Source organism: Anastrepha obliqua, chromosome 1 (assembly GCF_027943255.1).
Source record: "Anastrepha obliqua isolate idAnaObli1 chromosome 1, idAnaObli1_1.0, whole genome shotgun sequence".
NCBI classification, from domain to species: Eukaryota; Metazoa; Arthropoda; class Insecta; order Diptera; family Tephritidae; genus Anastrepha; species Anastrepha obliqua.
In genome coordinates this window covers 2746647-2758752 of record NC_072892.1, presented here as the reverse complement: position 1 = coordinate 2758752, position 12106 = coordinate 2746647, and the positions used below count along the sequence as shown (strand labels likewise).

Sequence of the window (12106 nt, the reverse complement as noted above, 5' to 3'; positions counted from 1 at the left end):
ACCAAACAACACCAACACAGTTTCGACTTCAAGCTGCAAACGGCAGCAAAATTGAAACGTATGTTGAGAAGGTCATCGTGCTCAACATCGGCTTACAGCGACCGATCCGTTGGATTTTCCGCATCGCTAAGGTGCCTTATCCGATTATAGGTGCAGATCTCATTCACGCTCTCGGGCTATTAGTGGACCTCAAGCGCGGTCACTTAATAGACCCCAACTCAGACTCGCACAGCATAGGATCGTACGCTACGGTCACGGCCATCACAGCACTTACTCAAACCAACAAATTTACAGCTATCCTCAAGGCTTTTCCGGAATTGCTGGGTAATCCTTCCAACCTCACGGCATCCAACCATTCCGTCAAACACTTTATACCAACCACTGGGCCACCGTGCGTACAACGCGTCCGCCAGTTATGCCCGGAGCGCCTCAAAGTGGCCAAGTGGGAATTTGAACTAATGGTCGGGTTGGGACATGCCAGACCGTTAGACAGCTCTTGGGCCAGCCCACTGCACATGGCTAAAAAGAAGAACGGAGACTGGAGACCATGCGGCGACTACCGTAGGCTTAATGAGAAAACCATTCCCGACCGGTACCCCATAGCGCTCCTCAATGACTATTCAAGAATTTTAGCAGGGGAAAGTCATATTCGCCACCATCGACCTTCGGCGGGCATTCCATCATATCCCAGTGGCAGAGAAAGATATACCAAAAACCGCTGTAATAGCCCCGTTTGGTTTGTTCGAATTCGTTAGCATGCCTTTCGGACTACGCAACGCAGCACAATCGTTTCAACGTTTCATTAACGAATCGCTCGCTGGACTCGACTTCGTCTATGCTTACATCGACGACTTGCTCGTAGCATCGAGTGATGAACAGCAACACGTACAACGCCTCCGATTAGTATTTCAACGGCTCAGCAAATACGGCCTTTGCATTAATGCGGAAAAGTGTGTTTTGGGAGCAGCTGAAGTAGATTTTTTGGGTTATCGGGTAACAGCGCTCGGGTCAGCACCACTTCCTATCCGAGTCCAGGCACTACGTGACTTTCCCAAGCCTAAAACGATTATTGAAATAAGGAGATTCATCGGAGCAATAAACTTCTACAGGCGACACATTAGAAATGCCGCTCCGACACAGGCGCCTCCCAACGAATTTCTGAAAGATTCAAAGAATAATGATCGGAGGCCAGTACCATGGACAGCAGAGGCAGACAAAGCGTTTGCATCTATCAAGGAACAACTCGCAACCGCAACTTTACTGGCACACCCTTCACCATCCGCTGAACTTCGTATCACTTGCGACGCATCCAGCACCGCTTTAGGGGCGGTATTCGAGCAAAATAACAATAACGTTTGGCAGCCGCTTGGATTTTTCTCTAAGAAGTTATCATCCGCGCAGATTAACTACAGCACGTATGATAGGCACGTTGACGGCAGTGCACGAGTCCATCAAAAATTTTCGCCATTGGGTCGAAGGCCGCGAATTCGTTGTGAGAACGGATCACAAACCCCTCATTTTCGCCTTCCGACAGTAATCAGACAAATCATCTCCTCGCCAAATCAGACAGCTGGGTTCCGTAAGCCTTTGAGTACATTTCCGGTTCAAATAACAATGTAGCAGACACGTTTTCTCGCGTGGAGACTATGCACATGCCAGCAGTGATCGACTACGACGAACTATCGCACGCCCAAGGTTCGGACGAAGAGTTACAGTACCTGCTGACTCACAATGAAACATCGCTTAAACTGCAATCACTGATTTTTGGTCCTAATGGTCAGACTGTGTTCTGTGACGTCTCAACAACAACATCAGACCATTCGTGCCAACATCGCTACGCCGAAAGATCTTTGAAGCCCTACACAACCTCGCACACCCCAGCGGCAGGGTAACAGTCAAAATCATAGCTCAACGGTATGTGTGGCCATGCATGAATAAGGATGCAACTCAGTGGGCTCGCGAGTGTGTTCCATGCCAGCGCTCCAAAGTGGGTCGCCACGTACATCCGACTCCTGCCGAATTCCCTAGCCCAGACGAGAGATTCGACCACCTCCATCTGGATTTGGTTGGACCTTTGCCGGAATCTCAGGGGTACAGATACTGCATGACTATGGTCGACCGATTCACAAAATGGCCCGAAGCAGTACCCATTAGAGACATTACGGCAAACACGGTTGCCAATACATTCTACGGTAGCTGGATTGCTCGATACGGATGCCCCAAGCTGCTCACCACTGATCAGGGCACACAATTTGAAAGTGCGCTCTTTACGGCCCTATCTCGCTTAGTGGGTGGAAAACGCATTCGTACCACGGCATACCCTGCAGCAAACGGGTTGGTAGAAAGATGGCACCGCACTCTTAAGGCGTCAATCATGTGCCACCAGACTCCACAGTGGACTCAGGTTCTACCATCGGTACTTTTAGTCCTAAGGACCTGCTATAAAGAAGATCCTAAAGCTTCACCCGCGGAGTACCTCTACGGAACAACCCTCCGAGTGCCAGGTGAGTTTTTTTCAGACGGAGACCCACCAGTGGATTCCCAGTTTTTCCTCGAAGATTTCCGCGCACATATGAGAAGAATCAGGCCAGCTCCTACAACACACCACGGTCGACAGAAAACGTTCTATTTCAAAGAGTTGTCCGCGTGCACACACGTATTTTTGAGAGTCGATGCAAACAAACGACCTCTCGAGCAACCGTACTCAGGTCCGCACAAAGTTATCAAGAGATTGGATGAACGGGTCTTCACCATAGAAGTGAATGGCAGAGAAATAAACGTAAACATCGAACGGCTCAAACCAGCCCATCTAGCCAGCAGCGAAGTTTTCGACTCTACATCCCACCGACGAGTTCTCATCAGACCAGGGAATTTGCAGCCTTGCACCTCAACGAGCCTACCCGTACAACACTAGGTGGAAACCCGCTCCACGGGTTAATCATGAGCATTAAACTCAACCTTATTGGTCCCCAGATAAGGCTTTCATTTGGGGGGAGTTGTGTGGGAACACAGGTAAAACTGTCGTACAGGAACACACCTATACCTATCAGTGTGGCCACACTGATTTCATTATTCATTTTTACTCACTATTCAACTTAATTTAACGTCGTTATGAATTCTAGCAAAGAGATTATTCGAGAAGCGTTCTTGCAACTCCAAGACATATAAAAATTAGAGTTCTTTTATAAGTTTTAAGTTTTAATCTTAATCTTGAATTTTCATAGGAAATGAAGCGTGTTAATTTTAATATAAAAGTATATGTGGAGTTTTATTCCCCCACACACCGATAACAATGTCAGCCTTGAAATCTAACGTAGAATCTCTCTAGCCAACAAGTGCTACTTTGGACTAAGTAGGCAACTAAACAGTAAATTCCTCTCTCTACGAACAAAAGTAACACTCTACAAGGCTCTCATCATGCCCGTCCTAACGTATGGCGCAGAAGCTTGGACGATGACAACATCCGATGGAGCGACGCTTGGAGTGTTCAAGAGAAAGATTCTGCGCAAGACTATTGGACCTTTGCACGTTGGCAACGGCGAATATCGCAGACGATGGAACGATGAGCTATATGAGCTTTACGACGACATAGACATAGAGCAGTGAATAAAGATCCAGCACGAGAAAGAAACGACTGGCGCGCTTTGTTAAACTCGGCCAAAATCGCGTATGCGGTTATCGCGCCAATTAAGAAGAAGAAGAGATTCCTCCAGCCCATAGGCCGCATCAAACGGGTCGCTCTTCAGGCCAAATACGGCAATTTTGCTTCTTATTCCACTAAATCAATTTCTAATATGAAAAACCTTGCAAAATCATCTTGACAGCTGATTGTCAAGTATGCCATATGTGAACGGGTAGATTCATTTTTGTGGATTTATTGCTTATGGGAACGTACTTTTAGCAAATTAAATGATTACTAACACTATTCTTCGAAAGTTATTTACAAGTACCGCTATAATCGGTGTTTGATATACATATATACATACATATTACTCCCTTCCTGCATGATGGACCTGCATACATGAAATGTTAGGGCATACGAAACTCGCGGAAAAGAGAATGATTAAGAACTTAGCAATTATGAATATTTGATAATCTTTAAAAAGAGCTAATTTATTTTTAAGCCTTTTTTATTTATATTTTCAGCATAGTCTACTTATTTTTTAATCTTACAACAATTAAGTTTGATTTGTGCTTGCTTTTTTTGATTACCTTTCACTTTATAGTTAAATTGATCTTGACAGTCTTGCGATTGCGCGCTCTTTTAACAAATCAATCTCGTAGACAACCTATTATGTAATACGTACACAATTACATACTCGTATATACATTAAATATAATCGAAATGCATGCAAATATGAATTGCATTTGCCAGTGCGTTGAAAGATGAAACGTGACAAATGTATAGTAGCTTTTGTTGTTGGATTTACTAACCTCAAACCTTGTAGATCGATAGATAGGCAGATAAGAGATCAAGGTTTAGATTACAACCTAGAGATTTCAGGTTTGTTTATAAAGGTACTATAACAGCAATATTATGAGACAAACCAAAATTTTACCATAAGCTATGTTTAAAAATGTCTTCTTATTGTTTTTAAGTTTTACTTTGAAAGAAAAATGTGTTTTTGTAACTTTCTTAACACTTTTTTCTGCCAATGCGCCTTTAGTTGATTCCAGTGCAATTCTCTTTCTCATTTTTCTTGCCGAGCTTTTGATGATTACGAATCAAATATGTACAATAAAAAGTGTATGCCTCTTCGCCTAGTATCCAGATAAAAATGCTTAGAGGCCTCATCCTCCTGGACTTAAACAGTAAAAGGAAGAGTGTTTAGTAAGTGCTATTCACATAAATACCATGAATAATTAATATGAATTATTAGAATTCATAAATTGTTTGCTTAATAGGTAGAAAGCGCTTATCCGATTTAGGGGAATTTCGTGAAAAGTCCACAGAAATGTTTTAGTGTCCTTCCCCGCTTGGCGCTTCCAATGTAGGGGAGAACACTCACCTCTCTTCCTGTGCCGGTTGTTGTCATCGTTCATGCCATAAATTTGGACGAGCATGTTGAGAGACTTAGAAAGTGTATTTTCGTATTTTTTTGTGCAAGAGAAGACTTTACTACTCCATTGCCTGCTCAGCCGAAAGTAGCGCAAAGTGTGATTGAAGTTTTGTGACTGCCGTCATAAGAAACGTAACTCATACTATATGTCTGTCAAATGGAAAAAAACATTTGAAAATATAGGGGAATAAGTTCGTAGCGTTTTTGCCGAAGACCTTTATTTAAATAAAAAGAAGAACTATATGAATAAGTTAATCAATTACATATATACTCGCCGTTTGCTGTTTACATCCTTTTCTCAGCTCTCGACCAATTTATTGATGCAGTTCCGCCAAAAATCGCCTGCTCTGGTGCCAAAGAATTTGTCGAGCCAGTTTTTAAGGACCTCCTTGTTATTGAAGGTAAGGCCCTTCATATGGTTTGATAGGGAGCGGAAAAGATGGGAATCGGTCAGTGCAAGGTCCGGAGAATATGGCGAATGCTGAAGAACCTCTCATTCGAGCTCTTGGAGTGGGGTTTAACCGTGACGATCAGGTATTTCCAGTCGAATAGCCTAATCAACGCGGTTTCCTGGGCAATGTAGAGTTGCTTGTTGGCCGTGACATTCTTTTCGAGTATTTCCGAGTGCACTTGTGGCCTTGGCTCTCGGCTTTGGCGTATCTCCTGGAGCCACTCACTCATTTATTTGCTCCATTTCTCAACTCCCGCGGCGATTCGGCACAGAAAGCGCTGTTTATGACCGCGCGTTGCTCGATGGCGGATGAGATGCTGAGAGGCAATTTGAAGGCGACTGTCTTTGTTTTTTTCGTTGAGCTCTTGAGGCATCCAGTCTCCGAATTTTTCGGTGAATCCCATTGAATGAAGGTGGTAGAGAATCTCTTTATGATGGCAGTTCATTTTTTCCGCCAGTTCACGACTGGTTTGGCGACCGTTCTCCTTCAAAAGTGATTTGAGACGTTCTTCATCGAATTCAGAAAGCCTTTCACTGCGGGACGTTTCATCGACGTCAAAGTCGCAATTTTTGCGCTTTGCAAACACTTTGCGTGCTGTAGAGTCGCCTATGACACCTCCCCCATACACGTCGCAAAAGTCCCGGGCTGTTTTGGCAGCTTTTTGACCTGGATGAAAAGCAAAGAACAGCAGGTGTCGAAAATATTGATTTTGGCCGCCTGGGTATACCATTTCTAAGCCTTGAAACCAATAAAAAATTAAATAACTCAAAAATAAAATTAACATAGTTTTGTAGAGCAGAAAGAGGTACATCGAATGAATACTTAATCTTTGCCTAACAGCGAACAAATCCTTGTAAAATAAAAGAAAATATAAAAACGCTATGAATTTATTCCCCAACTTAATATATATAACCCTTCACTTTTGCGCACTTTTGAATGGCAACCTTTCGACATGTGGACCTGTTTTGCAGCACCTCGAAGTGAAAAGCGAGGTGTTTTCGCAATAATGACACCACTTCTTTGGCTTGAGATTGCGACACAAAGTTTTTGCTTTGGCATTGTGCTACATTGGCCATTTTCTTGCTTTTCGCGCACAATTTTCTCCTCCTGGTCACACTTAACCAGATACATTTTGAAGAATACGTAGAAGTTACGAAGAGTGAATAATCCAAATTACCTAATAATGACAATAAACACTATGAATATGTCTACTAATTTTTTATTTGCAGTTAGTTTTACGCAAGTGTTGAGTAAACACAATCGACTTATTCATACATATGCACACAATACTAAAATTATATGCTCATATTTTCATATAAAATGTGTATGTTATTCTAAAGCAAATTCTTTGAATTGCATTCCTAAATGAAATTCAAATACATATCTTGAATGAGATTTTTCGCATACGTAGCAAAATTGCCATGTAATAACTATGCAATGAATGAGTCACATTAAAAATAAAGGGATCCACACAGAATTTCCTTTTTAAAGCCGCTTTTATTCGCTCTATAAATATATTTATGTCTACATTTACTTAATCGCAATATTTATATGAAAACCGTTGACTGTTACGAATTGCAAGCTCAGCTTTGAGCACCTCGACAGAGATGGAAGCATGAAGCGGATTGTATTTCATCATTATTTTGCGAAAACAAAACCAAACAATTTAGTTCACTCAATCCCGTCATGCTCGGCATGTTAGTTTGATAAGAGCCGCATTTATAATGAAAATTTACAAGCATACAAAGATATTTAATGTTAATGATTATAAAAACACACCACATTATCTACGTATGCATGTACTTACATATATGTATCTACATATATGTATGTAAATATGTAGCATACATTCTTTTTACGTGCAGTCGATAAGCCATTCATGTCACTCAGCTACTATAATACCAAGTTTGCATATACATACAAACAAACATATATCATACTTATACATACATATAATGCTCTAGCGGCGTTTAACTATTTTTGTGTACTTTTAATTCCTTTCAAACATTTTAATTCCACTTTGCTCGACTATCTACAGTGGGCGTTACTTTTATTCATCGTAGCTTAGTTTGTATTTGTTTGCTCTATCTTTGTGTGTTGCTTATTTTGATAAATCTTTTGAGAATGTAGCTTCGAAGTTTGATTTTAATTTTTCCCCTTTTTTTGCTCAATTTAAGCAATTAAATATTTACACATCTAAAAAGGTTCATAAACGTTAATCTGTGTTTAGTTCACTCAATCCCGTCATGCTCGGCATGTTAGTTTGATAAGAGCCGCATTTATAATGAAAATTTACAAGCATACAAAGATATTTAATGTTAATGATTATAAAAACACACCACATTATCTACGTATGCATGTACTTACATATATGTATCTACATATATGTATGTAAATATGTAGCATACATTCTTTTTACGTGCAGTCGATAAGCCATTCATGTCACTCAGCTACTATAATACCAAGTTTGCATATACATACAAACAAACATATATCATACTTATACATACATATAATGCTCTAGCGGCGTTTAACTATTTTTGTGTACTTTTAATTCCTTTCAAACATTTTAATTCCACTTTGCTCGACTATCTACAGTGGGCGTTACTTTTATTCATCGTAGCTTAGTTTGTATTTGTTTGCTCTATCTTTGTGTGTTGCTTATTTTGATAAATCTTTTGAGAATGTAGCTTCGAAGTTTGATTTTAATTTTTCCCCTTTTTTTGCTCAATTTAAGCAATTAAATATTTACACATCTAAAAAGGTTCATAAACGTTAATCTGTGTCTAAAACCTTAAAATATTTTCTGCAATAATCCAGAGATTTAGTTTAATATCTGTTGGGATTGACTAACTAACTTGTGTGCAATAAATTTTGACACTTAAGGGGGAAGTCTACTGTGACAAGGGAAAAAACAGGCTTATTTTCCGGATTTTATTTCTAACAAAATATTGCACGTACATAAAATCTATTTAAACTCTTATCTTTATTATATATTTAAGTTTTTGAAAAAAAAAAAATTTTTTGTCAAAATATTCAAAATGGCCGCTGTGGCACTTCTGCAAGCGCAGGTCCGCTTTTCTTAGGTGCCTAAACGGTGTACATGAAATCTTACGTTTCGGTGATCTAAAACAAAAAAACAAAATATTGTTATCATATACATAGTATTGACTCTCGTCTGACGTAGGATTATGTCGATAAAAAATTTTGGCGTTGAAAAAAAAATTCTTGAAATTTTTTTCTTTTTTTTGCCTAAAATTGATGTTACTATTGTTTATAACAATTTAACAAATAACGATATCAAAAAAATCCTATGTCAGACGAGAGACACTATTACAGAGAATATATAATTAAATTTTTAAGCTGATTCATTTATCAGAACTCGAGATATCGTGTACACCGTATACAAAAACTTAGTTTCGAGAAAAATGCGTTTAAAGTTTCAGTATTAGCAGGTACGCGCTTTGGAGTGCTTCGGGAAAAGGTCGAAATTTCAACGAAGAAAAATTTAGCCAGCTGTAACACATATTGTACCTTATTTAAGAGGGTTCAAAGTATTTTTTAAGCTAATAAAAAAAAATCGATTTTTTGAAAAATTCACAGTAGACTTCCCCCTTAAGCTATGTATGCAGCTCTTAAAAATCGCTAATATCCTAGACAGATGGTGGCTTTATTTGGGATTGTCGGCGCAGTTAATTCTGATTAAAATTGTAGTGTGACAGATGGTTGTTACGTGGATTAGTGAACAGCTGAACAACTGATTTGCTTATTGAATAGTTTAGTCAGTAAAAGATGGCCCGCAGGCAACAAATACGGGTATTATTTGCCCTGTTACTAAGAAATTTTAAATTGCAAGTTCTCAAACTGCTCCGAAATATCAAAACATTTAAAGTAAATCCGAATGTGTTAGGGTAAACTAGCCTTGCATCCATAACATCTCAATACTGGGTGCAGTGCTCAAATTGTTTATCGGAGTACTGCCCACAATGCGCTGCACAGCAGAAAAGTGCCTCCAAGTTGAAAGGCTCATTTTGCCTTTTTTATCTCTACAAAAATTAGTAAGTTACTTAATGGGTAATATGGAAAGAGTTATATGACGAAACTAAGAGAAAAATCTCTAAAAAGCGGAGGTTTGCAAACGAAAATAAAAAGTTAAAAACGAAAAGTTAACGAAACCAAAATTAAAATTTAGACTAGTTTAAAGAAAAGACCCTGCAGAGAATCGCAACAAAACCGAAAAATTAATTTGACAATAACACAAAAATTAAAACAAACCTCTACAATTACGTCGGCTCAACAGCTGATTCTGTCGGAGCCGCAATATTCGTATACGCAGCTTTCTGTATTCTCTCAACCGTGATATGGATGGGCCACAATGTTTCTTGGAAAAGCGACAGCCTGGTTAATGTAATTTATGCTTGGGAAATATTGAGATTCGAAAACATGCAACTATTATACAGGGTCTTTCAAAAAACGCGCCTACATGCTGTTTTAAAATAAAACATGTAAAAATTAAAAAAAAAAAAAATTCAGCAGCCTTTGAATTGTCCACTCATTCGAACGTTTATTTCCACCAAAATAATCACAAATTTTGCAATATTTTATTCTTAAAGGTCGACCATTGTTATAATAAGTTTCAATAATTTTAACGCCTTGTTCTATCGTGTAAAATTGTACATCTGTCTACTTGACGAATGCCAAAGATGCCATAAAAAAAGGTGCGTTCTATCAATTATTCACTAATGACATCTAGGCATCACTTTTGAAAGACCCTTTATTTGAAAATGGATTCAATTAATATTTAAAGGATTTCACGAATTGTAAAGCATTTTAAAACAAAAATATTGAAATACATTTTTTTCATACATGGCGGCAAATGGGGTGGGTCAGTTAGAATTTATTGATTCGACGATGGATAAATGGGGATACTTGAACATACTAAAACGGAATTTAAAGTAAAGTGCAGAAAATCTCGGCTTATCAAGAATATTTTGGTTTCAACAAGATAACGACCCGAAGCACACAACGCCCCAAAACAGCTTAAAACACCGCCACAGTCCCCAGATCTTAACCCCATCGAGCATATGTGGAATCTATTGGAAAAAAGAATTCGTCAGCAAGTGATTACTAGTAAAGAGGCTTTGTGGAGTGTCATGCAGGCAGAATGGAGGAAGATAACAGCAGAGGAAACAGAGAAATTAGTAAGTTCAATGCCAAATAGGCTGAGTGAAGTCCTGAGGCAACGTGGATATCCAACTAAATATTAGATTTAAGTTTTGCAAATAGCATATCATGTTTTTGTATTATACTTTAAGACTGAACTCAGACTTTATGGTCGCTTTATTTACTTGTTACAGCCATTATTCACCGTTATCTAAAAACTTATGTGAGGAATCTTGAAATATATTTTTGTTTTTGAAACTTAAACATATAATAAACATATAAGTATATACAAATTTATAAAAATTATAAAATCAGGTTGTGTGTTTCATTCACTAAAAAGTTATTGTAGGGTGAACGCAGACTTTGCCTTAAGTATAATATGATAGATTATAAGGTTTGACCATCCGAACCAAATTGTGAGAGTACAATAGGAGATTCAGCAGCAGAATTTTGCTCACTCTTTTCACACGTATTCTTACGTTAGGAACGCATTCTTACGCTACGTACGCATTCTTACAATAAGCCATTGTGAAAAGATTTTTAAGACTCTCAGCGAATTTGAAAGAATCACCTGATTGGCTGACGTAAGCGAGGTTATGACAACGGTTTGTTTGCAAAACAACTGAGATTGTGTCGGTGATATATAATACGAAAAAATTTAACAGAATCTCCGATAATGTTGTTCCATTGCCGTCTGAACAAGGACTGGTTGGGCGAGAGTCTGAATACATGTGAAATGAGCGGGCAGAATTCTGCTACCTTATCCGCGGTGTCGAGGCAGCCGAAATTATTCGCCCTTAAATTTTACTTACTGGGCCCTTAAATTTTGGCAAAAGTTACTTGTGAAGTCCTACGGTGGGGTCCACATTCTTATATATTTTTACAATAGACTATATGGAGAAAATAGTGTTTTAAAAATCCATCCTTGTATATCAAACTTGACTTAAGAGAATTTCTTAAAAAAGTGTTTTTGTTTTTCCAAAAAGGTCGTTATGGTTTCTCCAGTATTATCTGCTATTTTTTTTTTTTTTTGTGTTGTTTCTTTCTATAATTATTATACAACACTATGGCTTTAATTCGTATTCCATAAATTCAAAGGTATTTTATTGTATAAAAAGGTTTTAAGTGTTAAGAAGAGTTGGGAAAAGTAGATCCAATATCTTGCAGAAGGAGCAAAAAATTAGATTTGCACTTTCAAAGCATCGACTTTTAAAGGAGTCAACAAATTTTCAAGAGCACTAAGATCAACTCAGAGTGGTCTTTTTAGCCTGTTTTTTAATTATACAAGTTTTTTAACTTAACTTGGTAGCTTCAAATTAAAAACTAACCTAGTGTGACGGCACGCACTCTCCGATAGGCGCAATCTTGTTTCTATCATTCTTGGCTTAAACTCCTTTCATAATTATGGGCAACAATTTGAATTGCATTGCG

The 12106-nt window shown here is 38.5% G+C and overlaps 1 protein-coding gene across 1 annotated transcript in view; it reads left to right on the top strand.

The window, feature by feature from the left end:
* Window positions 1-12106, top strand: part of LOC129250059 (phosphatidylinositol 4-kinase type 2-alpha) — a 48689-nt gene that overhangs the window by 12464 nt on the left and 24119 nt on the right. The gene's annotated exons all lie outside the window — the stretch shown is intronic.